Consider the following 22,909-nt stretch of genomic DNA (forward strand, 5'->3'; position numbering starts at 1 on the left):
GCAATGCTACCTGCTGAACTATCACTCATGGTTTCACAAAACAAAGGGCAACATATAATGTAAAAATCAAGTCAAGTCAAGTCAAGTTGGGGAGCATGCTTTGGTACAGTGCGTTGCCGCACAAACTACACAGCGAAACAACTTGGGATTCCGGTTTGCAACCCCCCAGGCAGACACGCGGTCCAATTCCGCCCTCCGGAATTCCAAATGACCCTCTATCTCCTGCAGCCAGGTGTTACGTGGGCGACCCCTTGGCCTGGTCCATCCACTCGGATCCCTAACAATGAGGATCTTACGAGCCGGATCACTCTCTGGGAAACGCGCCACATGGCCATAGTGCCGTAACTGACGCTCCCTCACAATGCAGGTAATGTGCCTCATTCGGGACTCCATGAGCAATCGCTCATTGGACACAAAGTCAAACCAACAGTACCCAAAGATTTTCCGGAGAGACACAGTACCAAAGGAGTCCAGTCTTCATCTCAGGTCAATGGATAGCATCCATGTCTCGCAACCATATAGCAAGAAGGAAGCACCAGGACTCTAAAGACTTGGACCTTTGTCCTTTTGTATAGATATCGGGAGTGCCACACACCCCTTTCCAGCAACCTAATGGCCCCCCATGCTCTCCCAATCTGTCTACTGACTTCACAGGAAGAGTCACCAGAGACATGAATGTCACTGCCAAGGTAAGTAAACCTCTCAACAAGGTCGACACTCTCTCTGCACAACTCATTAGAAACAGCCTGATCTTGGAGTCTGGCCATGTCCATGCTCATTTTCCTAGTAGGTGGTAACCTACTGGACCTAAGCTGGATCCTAAGAGTAGCAACAACAAGTCTGTGGTCGGAATTCACAAACTGGGCACTTCTGCAAGAGCCTCCAACGTCTGCCCATGAGGATGTGATCGATCTTCACTGCACCACCAGTATTGGAGTACCAGGTCCAACGATGCAGTTCAGGGCACTGGAACCAGGATCCAGCGATTCGCAGCCCCTGACCTTTTGCAAAATCATGGAACATGGAGCCACTTTCACCACAGTCACCAGACCCATAGGGACCGAGACAATCCTCATAGCCAGCCCTGTCAGTGCCAGTGGTTGCATAGAAGTCACCCATGACCAGAAGAGTGTCACCTTGTGGGCACCCATCAACCACTGAGCAAAGCTGCGAATAAAATGTCTCCCTCGCCGAGACATCACTCACCGCGGTCGGAGCATAAACTGAGACAACAGACAAGTCATCCAGAGAGTGCTATAATCTGAGTCCCATAATATGCTCGTTGAAAGGAGTGATATCGGACACCATCGCAAGAAGCCAATCCGCTACAGCAATAGCTACTCCCCGAGTATGACAGCCATCAGACCAACCAGACCAATAAAAGGTGTATCCACCTACAGAGATCAGGCCAGTCCCCAGTCTGCGCACCTCAGAAAGTGCCGCCACTGAAATGCGGAGTTTACGCAGCTCCTCCGACAGCAGAGGAAGATGATCATCTTGCCGAAGAGACAAGACGTTCCATGCGCCCACCTGTCTGGGCTGCCTCAAATTGGGACGCCTCAGCACCACACCAGTTCCGATCTCCAACAGACCGACCCTGTTGGCTATCCAATGGTTTCAAATGTTCCGGGGATGGGGCTCCCGAGGGCTTTCCCCCATTCCCTTCATGATGCGAGCAGCCTCCCTTTGGGCAGCTGCAACAGAGCTAGTCCCACGGAGAGCAAAAAGGAGTCCTTTCTGTAGTCTCGGAGCTTTGTGAAGTTTTTTTTTTTACAGTGGCTGGAGTGCCAATCCTGCCACCAATCCCCATGATTTCCCTGCAAGTTCTTGTCCTAGGTATGACGTTAAACTGCATCCGGCCCTCCAACTTGCAAAGTGTCAATTAAATTTTTTTATATTTTTAACCAATATTGCATTTTTTGCATCATTTTTGAGTCATTTGGTGTTGTGATTTGACTGTACTGTTTGTAAATAGTGAATATCGTGGTGAGCTCATAATACAAAAATTCAATTTAATATGATTACTTGAAGTCATTTTATACCTCCATCTGCTATTATACTAATTGAATCCTGCTTAGAGTTATGGAGAGTGCCTATCCTGGATAAACTGGACTCACTATGCATGTGTATTACTGTGCCACTAATGTACACGTCTCTCAATCACACTGGGGCTAATTTAGAATCAGTAACTAATTTAGTGTGTCTTTGGGATGTGAGAATATAGGCAAGTTACCTGGAGAAAACCCCCAAGGTGAAGATGAGGAGAATGTGTACACTCTGCATATACAGTGACCACTCCATGATATGAACTCAAGTAGCTAGAGATACAAGGTAGTAGAGCACCCCTTTTTTAACAATGATAAGTTTAACAATGCAAGAAGTGATTACAAGTCATTTTAAGACAAAAGAATTAAACAATACCCTATCACTGGAGTCCTCCTCTCCACCTTAGCAGATGCCAAGGATATCCATGAGGGAAAGCAACTGTCACACCACTAAGCCCAATGTCAAACAACATCAGCATCATCAGAAATAATACTGTTAACAAGCACCAAGGTGGAAAGACTGAGACACACACACTAAATTAAAACGTAAAGTATGTTTATTTAACAATGAATGATCCATAGCTATACTATAAATATTAAAATAATAAAAATAACAGTTACTGAAACTAGCCACAAATATTCTAGTGCTCTTACTGAAGTCACATACTCTCGGTATTCCCAATCATCTTCCATAGTTGCATATTGTGCACTTCTCCATGCGCCCCCTGTTTTGTGCAAGGCTCTATTTATTCAAGACTCTGGGAGTTTGCCCCTGGTTTCTTGAACTTTCCCAGTCTTACTGAGAACGTTTAAGGGGTTCATGGAATGCAGAGCTCAAAATATCTGTATGATATTTTGCTTTCAGTCGCCTATCTAGACCCTGCTGATCTTCACAGTAATATACTGACTACTTCAATACAGTTGGCATCCTCACATATGTATGCTCGTCCACATTTGGGATTATGTGCCTGCCAATTTGCATGAATGCAGAAATATTTTAACATTAGCTCACATGGAGTGGTGGGGAAATGCAAAGCTGCATTTTCCCTGTGGCCAAAAAAGTAACAGTACCAACACTTTATTTTGGCTGACAACACATGTCTTCTCAGCATAGATAAAGCTGTCACTGAATGCACAAGATTTATTCACGACTATTAATCCAACTCTGTCAGATCAATACTTTTTTATGAGTTCATTATTGGCTGGCAATTCGAAAACATTCAGGGTTTCCCAGGACATGTGTGTTGATCTCTGTCAAAAAGCCATCTTCTGACAGCTTCTAGAGGGTTAAGACAGCTCTGAAGCACTCCTACATTCTGGTGAAATTAGGAGTAGTATCCTAAATTAGGAAAATAATTTTACTCCTACTGTATTCCTAAAAGTACGGCCAAATTTGTCTCACTCTGAGATTTTTGAGCCAGTTAGGACCGTTTTCCTATTCTGAAACATGTGATAAACATAGGTACTAGGCTTTAGAGTTCTGCCTCAGAAACAGGCCTCACCCAAGGCTGGACCAAAATTCAAAAGGCAGGTTTCAAAGCCTGTACAGGCCCAAAATTAGGCACAGGCCTTTAAAGGTTCAAAACCCTTAAAATACACAAAAATGTTCTTCAAGGGAAAGAATAACCATAAACATTCTGACTTGAAGGACAAAACAAAACAGTTACTTATGTTTTGAAGAATCTATTAAATAATAAAAGATGTAGTAGAAGAAAAGGCAAAACAAGAAAAAAACAAAAATGGAAATGCCTAAAAAGACAAACCAATGCTAACAAGTCTAATCTGTAATCCAAACTCTGAATCCAAAAACAAGGCAAGAATCCACAAAAAAACGGAAAATCAGCAGATACTGTAAAGGACAGATGAATGAATTGAATGAATAAGAAGAATAAGATTCAATTGTCAATTACTATACTCATATATGTCATTTCTACAATATACACATTTTGTATGCACAGTTGAACTTTCTATGAAACTGAACATCATATATAGTAAAGTAATCCATGTTCATAATTCAAATTGAATCAGAATTGAGCTTCATTGTTTATAACTACCTTACAGTATATGGTGTAACAGAGGAGACCAGCACTGCAGTACAAGATTCAGCCTGTAAGATTCCTCAAGGTACGCCTCAACTGTCATGGCTGATCACACCAAAGGAACAAATTGTTACTGTGTGGGAGTTGTCAGAAATTCCCTAGGTAATCTGGGGTCAGCAAAGAAGTTCCATAGTCTATCTATACAGCCTGCTATTGACCCATACATAAGACAGGCAACATGAGGTTGGCATTGGGAGTCAGATCTGCAGGGATACCTGGGGACTCCAGATATAGCTGTAGCCAGATAGCCTGTGGAGGTCCTGAGACTGTCATGGCTCCAGAAGTGGGAGGCAGCCACTATACTAGGTGGTGGCTGCAGTTAGGCACCTAGAGACAGCAGGTTTATTGTTTTCCTTTGTTCCCTTCTATGTTTATTGTGCCAATTTTTGTCATAATAATAATAATCCTTGCATACACCTCTTGGACTGGAGTCTGCTTAGGACTCTAAAATCACCTATAGCGATTATATTTATCAATATTATCGTTTATCATACTAGCTTATTCTAATACAGAGTGGTAAAGGGCAGCACTAAGTGCAAGATGGCAACCCATCCTGGACAAGGTGCCAGTCCATTGCAGTGCACACGATTTAACAAAATTGTCTTTTTAAAATCAAACAGTAAGGCCTCATGAATACCATCTGAACCACAGGCTTCTTCAAACAAATTTCATGTACTTACTGGGATTTCGAGCAAACGTCCACTTTCCCATTGATCTTCATAAAATGCATGACTTTGAAAACAGAACATTTTACATTACAAAACAAGTGAATACATTAATTAGTCTTAACTGTAAATCCTCCAAAAGAACCATTTCATTTTCAGTCTGCATAAACAACTATTGATCTCCCAGGCCTTTGAAATGACAGCCAAGCTCTTATTCATTTTTGCTAGTTTTTATTAGTCCCTCTATTCACTGCTCCAGTGCTTTAAAATATCTGTGTATTTGATTACAGCATGCTAGAGGACTGCAGTACACGTAAATAAATGAATCCCACAGAACACCAATATGTAAATCGGACAGAGCAGAATAACACAGGAGCTTACAGCTCCATTGACAGAATTTATACATAACAAGCCTCATCCATGTGTAATGGGGTCATCTCACGTCTAGAAGGAAAGAAACATGGGTGAGGTAATCATATGAAAATGAAAATAAAAATAAAGCTACGAATATGCTGTTTTAACCTTTCAGACTTGATCAGGTACATGCCTAAAGTGGAACTGGGCAAACAGGAGAGGGATGGGAAGTGAAAAAGAAGAACAAAATTGAGGACATGAAAATTGTGGAAAGCCAGAGTAGGTGTCAGGAATGTTTTTCACATTAAATATCAAATATTCTGTGTTCACTGTTGACCTTGTTGACTAAATATTTTCCTTGAAATACACAGTGCAGCTGGTTTAGACAAACATTTTTTCCCAGTGCCTCATGATGATTGCAAGGCAAGCTTGATATTACACAGTTGTAGAAGGTATGCACAGAAGCGTACACCATCTCACATTTCACGTTGCTGCCTAATTTATTTACCACATGCATAATGTCACTGCTCCAGCAAGTGTAACTTTACACTTGTGGTGAATTGCCGGCATTTTACTCCTTCCCTCACCCCCAGGCCACCAGGAGGAGCCCTCCCGACAGCATGATCATGCCCTGAGTTCCAGCAGAGCATCATGGACTTTGTAGTGTTTATACACAGCCCTGCTGGATACCATTGGGGGCCATCAGGCGTCGATGTAGGAGGGCTCATAGGCTCGCATGTGCCCTATAACCCGGGAGTACGTCATAGTCATGTGACGGGAAGAAACAACGTGCTACTGGGGTGAAGAAAAGGACTGTTTGCCCTGACCCGGAAGGAATAAGGAACTGTGGACTGAATGGACAGGAACACCTCCGGGTCAGGGTGTATAAAAGGATTGTGGGAAGGCCCAGACAGTGAGCTGAGCTGGGAGGTAGGAGGGCGAAGTGTCTGGGCGAGGAGGAAAGAGTATTGTTGGTTATTGATTTATGAGTGTAGAGTGGAGGGTGCTTTGTGCACAGTGTAATAATAAAAGTTATAGTTATTATACTTTCACCTGATGTTCAGAGTGGTACCTGAGGGTGTTAGAGGTGGACTACACCTCTATCTGCTACACACCGTATCTTCACTGTTGGACTGAGCATGTTATTCTCCTCTCTATATCGTACAGGCAGAGGCCAAACTGAGTATATAATGCTGATCCCTCGCATCACAGGCTCACTGAGTGTGTCAATATGCACTTACTGTATATGCATATATTATCTGCCAGTATTCCAAAGTGCAAATGGGAAAGTTGCCAGTTCACAATAGAACAAATCGATCTTTGAGTCCAAGCAGCAGCGTGCTGGATTCGTATAAAGGAAAGGGGATGTAATCGATTGTATACACAATTAGCCCTGCAGTGCAATGCCTACTCAAAACAATCCTGAATATGATCTTGAATCTTGAGACCCTGTGAAATAATAATAACAAAAAATGCATTACTATTTACAAGGCATTTCTAGTGTTTTGAGGGAAAAAGATCATTCAGAAAAAGAAAAGGCATGCCAGGTGCATCTGATATATTTGTCTAGATGTTTTGCAGTTTTTTCTACCACCAAAAAAGTGAAAGGGCCTTGTAAACAGGGTTATTAGATTTGACAGGCACTTTACAGCCCAATCACAGTCATCCCATCCCAATCACATCCTACCCAATCCTACCAAATCTAGCCCAATATTGACTAGTCCATTTCAAGCAAGCAAACTGCCACAGAGATAACACTAACAACATCTGTGAATATCAGTCCACTGATTGGCCAATTAGTCCTTAATTTGCATGAGTGGGTGGGGTCAGAGAGTTACTAGAGTGAAGTCTGTGAACGGATTTCTTTAAATACATAAGTGGAACGGCAGAAAAAAGTATCATTAGAGCTCATTTTGTTATGTATGTTGCATTTTGTTCATCTTCAGGTAAAACAACATTACAGATGGTGAAAAGCTATGTTTGTGTACATCTGCAAAGAAAAAAGAATTTAGATAGATAGATAGATAGATAGATAGATAGATAGATAGATAGATAGATAGATAGATAGATAGATAGATAGATAGATAGATAGATACTTTATTAATCCCAAGGGGAAATTCACATAATCCAGCAGCAGTATACTGATACAAAGAAACAATATTAAATTAAATAGTAATAAAAATGAAAAAAATTAAAATAAAATTAATGTTAGCATTTACTCCCCCGGGTGGAATTGAAGAGTCGCATAGTGTGGGGGAGGAACGATCTCCTCAGTCTGTCAGTGGAGCAGGACAGTGACAACAGTCTGTCACTGAAGCTACTCCTCTGTCTGGAGATGACACTGTTAAGTGGATGCAGTGGAAATATTTAAAATATAAAAATTTAAAAGGCTAGGTAAAAATTTTAAGAGACAAGATGTTTTGGCTGTATTGCCCTCATTAGGAGTGCCACAGAGACGTTGTGCTTTTAACCTTCTTTCTTGAGTACTTCTTGAGTACTTGAGTTACCAAAAAAATACTTTCTGCATTGCAGATATCCCACCTTTGTATTAATTGTTGCCCCTCCATTTCTGCTTTTCTTTTTTAGACAGACAGTTTAATCAGTCATATTTGGTCGATTCCCATGGCATTGCTCAGTTTTATCAATAATTGGTTAACAGTAGTTGTGACTGAAAGGACTGAAAGGTTGAATGAACTGTAACTGTCTGTGGAATTGACATGCTTTACACTTTAAATGAAGACATATGACTGTCCTTAGGTTTTAAAGAAAAAGAAATGCGTTCATAGATTAAAGAGGAATGAAAATGCAAATAGATATTTTTAGTTTTAACAAAATTGCACACAATTTAAAAAAAAAATAACCGAAAATGAGAAGTCATGCATAATGGATTCAAAAATAGCCCAGCTGTGCATGTGAAACCGCCCAATGTGGCAAGTATGCTTTAAAAAGAAATACATCTTTCATTATTATTATAAGTACTATTTCGGAGTTTAAGGTTTGTTTGACAAAGCGCTGTGTCGCACTGGAGCTCCAAGATCTGTTAGCACTGCCCAGCTGGTGGCAGGGCCGACCTATGCTTTGAAGAATTGAGCTCTATGAGTGCAATGCCATTTTTATATATAAAAATATATATCTACATATTAACTGTGCTACCCATTTAAGACGGTGTCAAGCACGTGCACACGGTAAACAGCTTAAAGGCTTGGGTGATGGGTGACGGTAACTCTCTGCTGAGACAGGAGATGGCGCTGTAAAATAACAACCTTTCTTCTCCTCTCTCTGCAGAAAGGACCTCTGATGTCACGTTCACCTGGACCTGCCCCTTCCTCCCAGAGTAACTGAAAACCGGAAGAGCCACATTCGTGGGGAGGCAACCTAAGGCAGTCGTTCAAGATGGACTCATTTTGCATTTTATATGCATTTATTTTTATTTTTGAGCTCTTCTAATTATACAGTGCTGACTGCAAGGTGTCCCAACTTCAACTGATTACTTAAAAACCTTCTGTCGATCTTAAAGCAGAGTTGAAACACTCTCTGAAGTAGCACTTGGTCAATATTGAAGTGATAATGCCAAGAAAATGGCAATTACCAAATGAAATGAGACAGAGCATTATTACCCTTAGAAGTATAGGCCTTTCATTTAGAGAAATTACAAAAAAATCCAAGTGTCAGTGAGCATGTTATCCTACACAATCCAAAGGCATTTGGAAACTGGAAGAAACTGATAAGAATGGAGATCTGGCAAACCCAAAGTCACAACTCAATCAGAAGACGCCTCACAACTCAACATCTCCAAGCACAGCTTAACAGTGGTCAGATAAAGCAAGTCTCAGTTTCTACTGTGAAGAGGAGACTTTGTGAGCAGGTTTGACAGGGCGAGTGGCAGTAAGAAAGCCATTCTTTAAAGGACAAAACAGGGCCTTGAAATACCAGCTCTGGACTACTGCAGAATGGAAAAAGTCTTACTATGATGAATCAAAAATCTGAATAAAAATTTGTACACTTAATGATTCCTTGACTTGTGTTTTTTTTATTTGCCATTGTTTATTTTTTCTATGCCTTGATTTCATGAAACATTAAGACATTAAACTGCATGCATTTACATAAAAACTGAGGTGTTCTAAAACTTTTTTGACCTTTTGACTTTTGTTTGAAGCATGGTGGCACAGTTTTTAGCACTGCTCCCTCAACAGATCGGGGCATATTTTTGAGTTACAAAACTTGGTTCGGCATAGTTGCCAGATGTGTCCCTAGACCTCAGGGACACTTAAAAGACTCAAAAATCAAAACTGGTTTAGTTCCTCCTTCTCTATTGACTTCAGTGCATTTCAACAAGTTCAGCAAAGTCCCCAAACATTTCCGCAATTTTTCCGAACTCACCGTGAAGCGAATTTAGTGGGGTTCACTCATCACAAGTATGTGAGAATGCCAGCTCTATGTAAAGATAAAGTGTGAGCATGAGGGGAAGCTGGTGGTACAGTATTTTAATTTAACAGTGTGCTTAGCTTCCAATTTTCTTTAATGGATGTTTTTGAATTCTTACATCCACACAACAGATCAGAGCAGCTGTGATCAGGAGAAGTATGTGACAAAATTCTTAAAGTGGTCTTTGAATTGGATCTACAAAATCAGAATCATGGGGCACACAAATACTATGTTTGCACGGGTTGTTCACCATACACTTACATTTTCCTTATGCATCTCAATGATTCACCTAAACTCAGACACATCATTGGCAACATGTGCACTAGAAGACTAGAAGATTGGGATCAACACACTTTCAACAGTGGAGAACATCCAACATGAGGGAAAGGAGTACAAGATCCAAGATGAGGTGAAGAACATTGAGGAAGACAAGAGGTAAGCAAACCACCAAGTTAAGGCATTAAGAAGCCTGGTCAAGGTGGGACCTCCTCCAAAAAAGACCTCATGTACTGACCTATGGAGGATGGAACCATTTCATTTATCAGTCCTGTAGAAGGTAGTTTATGATACCCTCCCAGTGTTAGTGAACTTACACTGGTGTGATAGGAGGAAGAATCCACTATGCGCGTGGTGGGAAGGCCACTATCACACATCTTTTCAGGTTACAAGACTGCATTAACCCAGGGGAGATATAGGTGGTGTCAAGACAAAGTCTTGTTGTTCTTTGCAGACGTGTTAGAGAGGTAAAGAAGGAAGAAATGCCAAGCTAGTGCCAAAACAATAAGCATCACCCCCTTCATCAAGACATAAATTAAGCCCGCCTAATAGGATCCAGATGAGGAAGGCAGAAAAGCATAAATTTCCTTAAGCAGCTCTGTTGTCTAGGTCAAGACTAGGTATATTTGTGACCCGACATTTGCGCAAGAGACATAGGAGCGCCAACAAAATAGCGGCGATTAAAACGCGGCGTCCAAATCGTGCCGACAAATTCGTGCAGGCAAAATCGCGAAAGTTTCATTAAATATGAATTACTAGTTTAAAGCATATATAATAATGTTTATTTTAGAAGTCAATATTACGAGACACGGCACCCAGATAGTCCTTAAGATCACGCCCTGCATATGTAGGAAGAATTGCAGCAAGATGTCTTGATAGTTGAGCGTATTTAGACTTGCTGGCTGCCTGACTGCTGGTAATTCTGCTTTGTATACGACGCGTTATGCCAACCCTCGACTGAGTTATTTGTTTGCGGCATGCCATCAGCAGTTATAACAGTTATAACCTAGCACATAATGTGTACATAATGCGCACGTACATGTCCCACTCTCTTGGCCTCTCTCGCGATTTTGTCGTGGCGATTTTGTCGGCGCACATTGATCAAAAACCAGTTATCGGGTTTGTCTGTGCTCATTTGTCCGTCGCGGTTTTGTCGGGGCTCATATGCCTATTGCGCTTTTGTCGGTGAACCGGTATATTCATATGGGCTGCTGAGGAAAAGAAAGTCATCTTAGTGGAACTGACAATATCTTGGGATGATGCAGCAGAGGAGAACTACAATAAGTAACAACAACAACAACAACATTTATTTATATAGCACATTTTCATACAAAAAAGTAGCTCAAAGTGCTTTACATAATGAAGAAAAATAAAAGACAAAATAAGAAATTAAAATAAGACAACATTAGTTAACATAGAATAAGAGCAAGGTCCGATGGCCAGGAAGGACAGAAAAAACAAAAAAAAAAACTCCAGACGGCTGGAGAAAAAAAATAAAATCTGCAGGGGTTCCAGGCCACGAGTCCGCCCAGTCCTCTCTGGGCATTCTACCTAACATAAATGAAACAGTCCTCTTTGTATTTAGGATTTTCACGGACGCTCTTGATGATGATGGTCATGCAGACTTCTGGCTTTTAATCCATCACTGTTGGAACATCACGGTGCTTTGAGTAGATGGTGGTGGCATCGGAAAAAGAAACAGAAGAGGAAGTGGTGTGCAGAGAATTCCCTGCATAGTCAGTGTGGAACATTCTGTCAACAACATCACTGAGGGGGTAGAAAGAAGAACACTAGCCCAGAGTTTGGGGGAAACAGGCAGCAAAAAGAGCCTCTTGTTCGTTATGGCTTAGGAAGGAGGATGCATGCTGAAAGCCAGGTGCTTGTATGCAGTGATTTGGCCACCACTGCTAGCTGGCAGCTGGATGGTGTTTAAGTCGAGGGTCGAAACACCTGAGAAAAGCTGTGTACTGCCTGATGAGATCAGTCTCTGGTAAAGACAGCAGTCATCAAAAGGTGACTGTGGCTGAGAACATCAGAGAGCGCATAGGAAGGCTTTTTTTTTTTTCAACATTTCAAAGATGTTCAGCACATTCCCTATGATGGACTTGGAAGCCAGTTTAGGGTTGACTCCTGCCTTGTGTCCTGTAAGGTCAGAGTAGGTTCTACCCTGCCATGTGACATTAAAATCAATTAAGTAAGTTACCAAATGAATAAAAAGATTTATACTAGAATTTCACAATCACATCTAATATTATTTAAATCATCTCCAGCCTGTCCAAAAATCTTATTAGATTTTTTTTTATAGAAGGTGTTGTGCAATTTACAAACACTGTCTGGCAGATTGTTTATGGGTACATGTCAGAGCCATCAAGATCAACGCCATCTCCAAACCTACAGGAGCACATTTCACTTCTTTTGATTACACGCGCACTATTTGAATTCACTCAAAGCATTTAAAGACAACCATGAAATGAACATAATAAAAAGCCTAAATGTATTCTTGGTTCTCATGCTCTGTCCAAAATGAATGACTAACTAATGTTTTAACTTCACTCTTTATCTTCTGAGTTAGTTGTCTTTACCACTGCCTCAGACTTTCCACCCAGTTCACCTCCACTCCTCTCTCACATTTATACTATTTCTGCTTATTTTGCGTCACAAAGGTATCTGACTGGACACAAACTTTTCTGGATATATTTAAATGTTTCAATGAGGAATTAGACTGTACCTATTTTTTTCTCCCACGTGAAGTAATAGCAACTACAAAATGGTGAAAAACAACCAGAATGCCAACACTTACAATACTAAAGATGATCAGTGGGCATACTTTCTATCTGTTGCATGATCAGACTTACAGTTCTCCTCCTATAAAGTTTCAAAATGAAAATGCAGTACTCATAGCATCAGTGATAGGACTCACCTATGAATATTCTGCTTATATAATAATAAGGAGCAGCATGTTGTCCTAGTGTCTAGTGTTTCTTCCTCAGTGATCATGGTTCCAATTCTGGCACAACCACTTTCTACATGGATTTTGCACAATATCCTGGGTTTAAATCTTTTCCCCAGTTGTTGACTATGTAGTTTGTATGCCAGCCCCTTACTGTGTGAGGTTTTCTTCAGGAACTTCAGTTTTTCTCACACATCCATAAAATGTGCATGTTAGGCTGATTGCTGATTCAGAACTGGCCTGGTGTGAGTCAGGCTGACTGTGTGCACAAACAGATTTGTCATCTTGCTCAGGCTTCGTTGTCCAATAGCACCATGATGGGCTTCAGTTTTCTGGGACTGAGCTCAAAAATGAATGGACGGAAAGAAATCAGTATCATCAGGTTATACCATAAAAGAAACTTTAAAAAGTATTCCTGCATGCATGCTGTAAAAAGAAAAAAGACTGCAAAGTCTGTCTTATGCTTCTACTGTAGTTTTCTTTTCAGAATAATTTAAAAAAAAAAAAAAAAGAAAGTTTATTTTCTCACTCAAAGAGTTCTTTTTCGTTACATTTTTGTTACAGCCTCCAATTCACTTTGTACAAAATCATATAATCTCCTGCATCTGCATATGGCTTCCTAATATAGCACACCTGTGAGACTGTCCTTGACATGTGTGACAATGTTCTGTTCTGTCACCAGAATTAATATCAGTGGCCACTTTCTTACAGTTTATGACAACCACCCTCTCACTTATTCAGTCCCAGTCTCCCAAAGCCATTAATTTTTCCAGACTAATTAAAGAGTGACTGCTCTCTTGCTGGACTCCCCTGTTTTAATCTTTAAGACATAAATAATGAGGAAGCCGAAGGTCAGGAGAGGTCAGAACTGCATTACGTTCACATGCCCTACTGTATGTATGTTTACAGCAAATACTTCTGTATCTCTTATTAATATTACTGAAAAAAAATATTTTCCTAATAAATGATTTCATTTACAGCCCTTACTTAGATCAAGTGCATTATAAAACAGATTGTCAAAAACTGCTCATACATAGAATTATTGAGACATTGATTTGGATGATTGTTTACTCAGATCAGTTTTTGGTGTTGGTATAAGTGCCAAGCCCAAATGAACTGTGGATGTGAAGCCAGTGCTTTGCACAGAAATATTAAATACATAACAACTTGTCCTTGAACTTTATAAGGACACAAGGGTCCCTCAAGCAAACCCATACTGACCAGTCAGGAATCAAACTCAGAGACTGAATGATGTAAGCAGGAATAGCGCTTTTATCATTCAACATATTACTATTACATTATTCATATGAAAATGAATTAATATTATTTGCATACAAATAACACCATACTGCTAATGCAGCTGGGCTTGTTAGTGAACTGATAAATTGACTTAATCTCTCAGCAGTCAAGCGGGAACGGGGAATCTACTTCAAAAATATGGCTGGGCAGTCTATTTAAGACTCACCTTATGGAAAAAATGATTCAATGTTTCCATTTTAAATCTTCACTCCTAATACATGTATCTGACGCTTAGTAATATAAATATTGATTGATCAGGGTGTCCTCAGTTGTTCAGTTGCCATTTAAATTTGGAACTTGAGGGCCACTTCGCTATTATAACAAATGATGCTTTCATATAATGCCTTTCAAATCCTTCCATCCATCCACCTCTTTCGTTTATGTTATATATTTTTCATTATTATTTATCTATGCCTATTTTCTGTAATACCTATCACTTACTTTTATAGAGAAAAGCCAAGCAAAATGACACCTTTTATTGGCTAACTAAAAAGATTACAATATGCAAGCTTTCGAGGCAACTCAGGCCCCTTCTTCAGGCAAGATGTAATCAAAGCATATAATGTCTGTCACATCTATTTGTCTCTACTTTATATAATGCTCCTCATATCTATCTCTATTTTTCTGTATATAATGCCTTTCACATCTCTCTCTCTCTCTCTCTCTCTCTCTATATATATATATATATATATATATTTATATAACACCTTTCACATCTGTCTGTCTGTCGCTATATACAGTATATTATATAATGCCTTTTACATCTATTCTTATTTTTTATTTTATTTTTAGCCCCCTGCCTCTCTTTTTGTATTTTACATCCTGCCCATCATGTCTTTCTTTCTCTTTTTTTATTTAGCACCTTATTGCTATTTTATGTAATGCCTTTCACATCTCTCTCTCTCTCATATATATCTATATATATATATATATATATTTATATAGCACCTTTCACATCTTTCTGTCTGCCTCTATATACAGTATATTACATCTATTGATATTTTTTATTTTATTTTTAGACACCTGCCTCTCTTTCTGTATTTTACATCCTGCCCGTCATGTCTTTCTTTCTCTTTTTTTATTTAGCACCTCTCACATCTATTGCTATTTTATGTAATGCCTTTCACATCTCTTTGTCTCCGCTTTATATAATGCCTTTCATATCTGTCTTCTCACATGTATCTTTTTATCTATGTACTCATTTCCTCATCAACTATCATGTATATGAGGTTAATTTAGAATTCCCAATGAATCTATTATAAGTGACTATAGGATGTAGGGAGAAAACTGGAAATCCTAGAGAAAAACTCACATAGACATTGGAAGAAATTGCAAAGTTCACACAAGTAGCCTGGAGCTGTGTGGCAATGGCACTAACCACTGTGCCACCCTGCTGCCTACCTCCATTGGAACAAGCTTTTTGTTTGTCATGTCCAGTTTCTTAACACTGATAAATCTGCTATCCAACTCCCCAACAAAACAAGGTCCACTCTCATATCAGCACTTTGTTTAACCCGGTAGATCTTTTTGTCCAGAGTTTCCCTGCCTTGGATATACACCACACATCACTGTACCACTGCCCTCAACTAGTCTCACATATTTAACAATGACTTAGGTTTATAATTTCAAACATGTTACTGTGATATACGGTAATCAATTTACATTTGTAAATGTGCATGTGATTAAACTCCCCATACATTCATATATACAGTATTTATGTGATCTACTTGAAAAAAAAAAAAAGCTCATTCCTAACATTGCTGGTCTGTGGATTTGTCACTGATTGGTAATAAAACATTAAAAGTTTGACCAAAGAGAGGTTACCATTTAGGCTATCAAGTGTATTTAGTGATCCAATAAATCCATACTTCTCACACATCAGTACTTTCCTGGCACATTAAAGTTATTGTGCAAATTTAACCAAACTCTGCTAAAAATGATGTAATAATAAAAGACATGCTTCATTTTTTCCAGTTAGTAGAAAAAAGATTAGTAATGTTTACACTGTAAGCCCAAGACCTGGTGCAGCAGAAAAGACATTTTGAAATAGAACTGAATTTTTACAGGATATCCCATACTTACTGTTAATGCTTTCCAAGTAAGAAAATGGTCATAATAAATAAATGTGCCATGTAAGCAAAAAGCTCTTCACTCCTTCCTTATCTCGACTCCGCAGATCGGCACAGAATCCCAAGGCAGTCAATAAACAGCAGGCACGAGTTTCACTTTTCTGCTAAACTGGTTTTCCAGTTTTATACAAAAGCAAGGAAACAGTTTCTGTTCCTAAATAATGACAAACCTTGGCTTAAAAATGCATCCACATTCTTCTTTTTCTCAACAAAGTCACAATTAAAATTCATAATAAAAAGAGGCAAATAAGGAAAATGAATGGCTCGAAAAACTAAAAAGCAAAAGCTGGGAGGCAGTTTGATTAGGGCCAACATTCTGTTAAAGTGAGCTGCCCGAAGAATGAGCCTGCAGTGGCGCTGCCGGGCTTTGAGTGGCAGGACGCTCCCTCGGAGAGGAGGCACCACAGTAAAGTGTTGTTACACAATGCCCTCCTAATTGAAGAGAAGAAGTAAGCACAGGCTTCCAAATCCCAAGGGAAAATGAGCAGATGAGCAAGGGGAAAATAAGAACAGCTCAGGGATCAGAGGAACAGACTGGCGAGTTCAGCAACCTCTTGAATGTCTGCAGAGTCTCATATACCTTTATTCTTAAGCAATTCCATGCAGAATAGTTGTCTTTTTTTATTACAAATATATTCATCTAACAAAATGTAAAGATTTTTACATTTTTCTTTCATGTTCCCAATTAAACTGAAAGACTCAAATAAGCTATGAGGTGTCAACTTCATGCATAGATCTAAATAAAATGTGTGCCCTACTTGCTGATTTAGTAACTTTTTGTCACATAGCAAATTGAAACCTAAAGATGAAATGTGATTGTACATGAAGCACTTGTGCTCCTTTTAACACATTCTGAGTACCCCACATGTACAACAGTTGCAGATGGCAGAAAAGATCTTCCACCCCGCATCAAAAAATCTATGCCATCTGTTAGTGGTCTGAACCTGTTCTTTATAATTTATGGTTTGTGGGCGACCAAGCTCATGCCAGCAGCATTGGGCACATGACAGGATCTAAACCTGGATGGGGCACTAGTCCACCTCAGCATCTAGTTATTTATCATGACCTTTATGCAGCATAATATCATTATTTCATATCCATTTAATCCAGTTCATTGTCAGAGTCTAAGCAATATTGTAGGATAGGGCACAAAGAACGAATGAACCCTGAACTGGGTGCCAGCACATCACAGGGCTCAATCACATACGCAGGGCTAATTTAGAGCCACCAGTTAACCTAATTTGCACCTTTTATGGGTCTGTGGGTGGTAAACCAATGCAGAGCTGGAGTGAATGTGCTAACACCAAACTGAGTGCAGGATTCAAACTTAGCACATGGCATCATGAAGCAAAAGCACAAGCCACTACACCACAATGCAACGCTTCCTTGGATAAGACATCAGTGAAGTACTACATGTTATTTTTTAATTCACAGTACAGTATAGAAAATATAGATAGCATACATAATACTCTGAAATCAACTCAGTCAATGTTAAGAACGATGGTGGAGACTGAGTGTACTTCACCACTATTGGGTGCAATGCTGGAATCAGCCCTGGAATGAACACCAACAAAACGCTATACTTTAATGACAGATTTAATAGATTCAGCATCCACCCATCATCACATTTACTAATTCACCAAAATGATTTAAGGTTCCAACAGGCCAGTGCCTATCTAGGTAGCAGGGTAGAAGGCAACTTTGCTCCAGGTACAATGCCTTTTCTCAAAGCTACAATACTGGAAATGCACAAAATATATGAAATGTCAATATAAGGAATATGGAATATATATACTGTATATATACAGTATACACATACACAGTATATATATGGGGCAGCACGGTGGTGCAGTGGTAGCACTGATGCCTCGCAGTTAGGAGACCCGGGTTTGCTTCCCGGATCCTCCTTGTGTGGAGTTTACATCTTCTCCACATGTCTGTGTGTGTTTCCTCTGGGTACTCCACTTTCCTCCCACAGTCCAAAGACATGCAGGTTAGGTGCATTGGCGATCCTAAATTGTCCTTGGTGTGTGGGTATGTGTGCCCTGCTGTGGGATGGCACCCTGCCCGGGGTTCCAGCAGACCCCCGTGACCCTGTAGTTAGGATATATTAGGTTGGATAATGGATGGATGGGTATATATACAAATACAGAATATATGTATTTATACATACATACATACATATAAGACTGACAGAGCCTTCCCCTGTAGACAGGAACCAGTCATGAATGGGATGCCAGGCTACCACTCACACAATCCAACCAGCTAATTCAACAGGCACATAAAGCGGACATCAGACAATCAGTAATTGTGCTTGGGACAGAAACCAGGTCCTTGGAGCTGTGAAGGTCTGGAATCTAACCATAAGCAAGAAAAGCGCTATATAAACATAATTATTATTATTAGGTGAAATAACAGAATAAGTTCAGGACAGGTCAGGCAGTCAATCACAGCCTCTAATTAACAAGCATGGCGTTAGGGTAAAAACACAGTAAAACCAGAGGGCCAGGAGAAAAATCCACATAGACAAGAGGAGAACATACAAGTTCCATACAGACAATAAAAGGTGTGGGATTAAACTCAATCACTACATGTCACTTCTGAGATAATGTGCCCATGGAAATTTAAAGTAAGGTAATGGAGATGGAAAACACAGAAATACAACTACAAAGTGGAGACTCAGTGCTATGAAGGAGAGCAAATGAAAAAGAACCACGAGTCCCTATGAAGTCACCAATATCCACACTAGAAGATAACTGAAAAGAATAATATTGTTTCTAGTGGTCAGTTCTAGGAAGGCCACACTTACAAGAATAGTACATAAAAGACTTATAAGGCCATGTTTTAAATGAGTTCATAGTGAACCTAAAAACCAGCTACACACATCAGCTTAGGCAGATCTCAGCAGATATTCTTTTCATATTTTTAAATTCAATAGGATTTATGTGCCCTGTCCAGGGATTGTTCCTACCTTGCAAACTATGCATGCTGGGATAGACCTCAGTTTCCCAGCAACCCTGCTCAGGATAAAGCAGGTCATATTTTAACCTGCCCTATATATACCATTGGTAAATACTGTGACAAGTTACAAATTTTAACTTCAAGGTTCAGAAAATATACAAACCGAACAACATTTTCTGGAAAATTGTCTGTTTTAAATTATGATTCCAAGAAAAAGATAGTCGGGGAGTCCAACATTTCACAATTATTTGCACTGTGAAATTCTAGAAAGTCATTGATTTTGAGAAGAATCACTCCAGTAGATTTTATTCCATGCAGACAATGGTTTTTCAATTTCTGCACACATTCATACCCCAATTGCATCACAACTGGTAACGGAAAAATACATGTAGTCAACAAGACTAGATCCTCAGTTACATTCAGCATGGTAAAATATTGCCGTGTAATAATTTACTGCTGAACTCACAGGTTAACACAGTGAAAGTCGTGTGCTGGACACATTCGATTTTTAACTTGTATACGGGAAGTGAATGAAACTAATGAAAGCCAACAAATAAAAAGTACTTGAGGTCACTCATCTTTCTACGCAGATGAATGAAGACTGATGAAGAAAAGTAGATCTCAAGATACACAGAAAAAAACATCTGGAATTTGCATTTACTTATCTTATTATTATTTTAAGATAAGTATTCAGATCTGTAAGTTAATGCTACATGCCTTCCATGAATTTGCTTATTTTATTAGCTCATTGATTCGGGTTATTTCACAGGCGTTCTAAATGTTATATACTGTATAGTTTTTCCATCTGTTGTGTGGAAATCAAGTCATTTCATGTGCTATGTGATAGAGGGTACCTGCTCACAAGCTGATGCCTTGCGCCTTTCCATGACCCCCAAAGTGCAGAGGAGAGGTGCATCATTGCGGTGCAGAACACATGTTCACAAAAGCAGGTGTCTGGATGTGTCAGGTGGGAGGCCGTTCTACAAGCCAACAAAAAACTATGATACTTCATAATTATTTCTCACGCCCTACTCTGAGGTAGGCCAAATTCTCATCCTAGTCAGACTTTTAGTGCAATTCCTAGGAGTAATCTTCAGACGCTTGATAAATAGGGGCACAGATATCTATCCGGGCACAATATGGAGACTAGACTTTATTTCCCAGCCTGAAATGACGTAATAACATGAAGTGAATGAACCTGAATCCAATTCAGATGCTCCTGGCCATTCCTGAAACGTGCTATTTCAAGCAGATCACAAAGGACCATTATTGCATTGTGAGAGTCATAATGGAAACACGTCAAGAGGGACAGACACCAGACCTCTATATTGTAAATAGAGATAATATGCTAACTACTGAATAAAATGTGTCCACAGTATGTCAGGTAATGGCCAATAAGATTGCAATGGTTTAATTACATTTCCTCTCAGACAAAAACATAAAAGTTCACATTCAATGCTGAATAAAGAATTACTTCTTACTCTATGTACAATAAAGATTTCAGCAAGGCAATTTCTCCACCTAACACTGAAAAGAAGCTTTTAAAGGTTTAGGGTAATATTTTCCAGGACTAATCAAAACACTTTTGATTCTAAAAAAAACGTTCCAAAAACAGTGGATTGTTGGGATTTATTCCTCACATTATAAATCAGGCAATAATTTACAACATGGAAAAATGTTGGGCCAGGACTGCATCTTTGGTTTTAGAAACAACGTCTCTTACAGGATAGGCACCGCTTTGTATTTTGTAGCTTCTGCTGGCATAGATGCCAGGCAACAAGAGAATATAGGAGCAAAGTTCCTTTTCTCAGCTTGTAGCTCCATAAACTTTTATGGCCTTGCACTGAACGCTTTGCTCCAGGCAACCAGAAGGCACTCAGAATTGGGCAGGCACTGATGATCATTCTGTGTTTAGTCTGCTCCTGTCAGTGTAAGTTTACTGTATGAATGTGACATTTTCATTGTTTATTAAATGCAGCAGGCATTACAAACTGAGAGACATCTACAGTATTTAAACCTTACGATGCCACACAATATGTTTTAAATATCAGCACTATATTCATCTACACAGCATACTCAATTCATTCATCCACTCTTTTTGAATTGGCATTTTCTACTAAAGGTTGTTTTGGAGAAACAGAGCTTAACCCAGTGGGCAATGGGCACAAACCCAATTCCTCAAGGGAAACTCACACTGAGCTTATTAAAGGCACCCTAGCTGTTATTAATACTAAAATCCACACATTAGTGCTGTCTGCTGTGAACTCAAGCTACATTTCACTTGTTATTCAAATGAATTCATAAACTTCCATTCATGATTGAACCCACATAATCCAGTTCGGCACCAGTTGCCAGCCAGGACCAAACCCACCCAGGCTGGGGCCTTGATGTAGGGCATGGCACACAAACACACTTGCTAATATCAAACAAGTACCCATACATTTGGGAGGTGGGAGAAAAACTAGAGTACGCTCTAGAAAATGCATACAGAAACAGGTAATACGTACAAACTCCACACGCAGAAAGGCTACAGTTTGAAAGAGCAGCAATAACCACTGCACCACCCAGTTCCTGTTAATGCTAATTTCATTTAAAGTGAGAGAAATATGAATTGGGTTGGCTTTACAGAGATTTTACAGGATCAGTTAAAGATAAACCAAGGGTTAGGCAAGTACATGAAGAAGGGGCCCCGAGCTTTTACTTGGTGCTGACAGTTCTGCTGACTTTAAATTGGATAAATGAGTTCCAAAATGCATAAAAGTCTGGGGACAAACAAAATGAGGACTTTTTATTTCCAGATTATCACAAGCTCCTCCATTATGAAAATATACCAAACTGATGATTGATAAGAAGTCAAAAGCTAGTTTAATGTGTTTAAATGTTTAATAGAAAATCCTTCAAAAGATATTTACCAACTGTAAAGCACTCACTATAAATTAAACATAATAAAAAAAAAATCTATATTGTAGAAATACCCATTTCCCTCCTGGCGTTATATTCACCAACACGCTGCAATGATAATGAGGTATTTCATGACATTGTTTCTATACTGTGGAACTATCCAACATAACGGCACCATTCCTTTAAACCCCATCCTTTTGAAGGTGGTTTACCAAATACTCCTTCTTCTGACTTGGACAATGAACAGCTTATGTAGTATCCAGGCCGCCCTCTTTTCACAAGCTTTCTCAGAGCACTGGTTACAGTCACAGACACACTTCAGGTGACAGTCCCACCATTAGTTTTGCATTTGAATCTGGCTCCTTCCGACTCCTTTCACACTCATCATTTTCCCCCACTGGTCTCTTTTGCTGTTAGCGAAAACTCCTTCATATTCAAAATCCTGAGGATGATGAGGTAGCTGAGCCTATCATTCACTCAGTCAGAATACCAGCTGCCCTAAATTGACCTTAAAGTCTATTAAACTGCAGGTTTCCTGGCATGGGGCCTACATGGTAACTACAAATAGATGACAATTTTTAAATTTATACTTACCTGAGTGGGCTCTCTTACTTACAAAATACTGTTAAAGTAAAATTAGCAAAAGTTAAAACTTTAGGAGGCGCCCTTAATCCGATACAATTAATCATCATCACTGCCACTCTGTGATGATATTGGCAGCCTCAACAGCAAAAGGCAGCTGCAGTGCCCAAGACGCAGTGACATTTTCCTACATGCTGTGCCAGGTTCTTAGCCAGCTAACAGC

The 22,909-nt window shown here is 39.6% G+C and overlaps 1 protein-coding gene across 2 annotated transcripts in view; it reads right to left on the reverse strand.

Annotated features, from left to right (window-relative positions):
• The window catches only part of nim1ka (NIM1 serine/threonine protein kinase a), a 109,791-nt gene that overhangs the window by 43,709 nt on the left and 43,173 nt on the right, over positions 1-22,909 (reverse strand). Inside the window, exon 1 of one of the 2 annotated variants that reach the window (XM_039758614.1) lies at positions 16,196-16,667. The exons of the other annotated variant lie outside the window; for it this stretch is intronic. The gene's annotated coding sequence lies outside the window, so the exon portion shown is untranslated. Of the gene's footprint in view, positions 1-16,195; positions 16,668-22,909 lie in introns of those variants that run through there. 2 annotated transcript variants of the gene reach the window in all.

The sequence above is a fragment of the Polypterus senegalus genome, chromosome 7 (assembly GCF_016835505.1).
Source record: "Polypterus senegalus isolate Bchr_013 chromosome 7, ASM1683550v1, whole genome shotgun sequence".
Lineage (NCBI taxonomy): Eukaryota > Metazoa > Chordata > Cladistia > Polypteriformes > Polypteridae > Polypterus > Polypterus senegalus.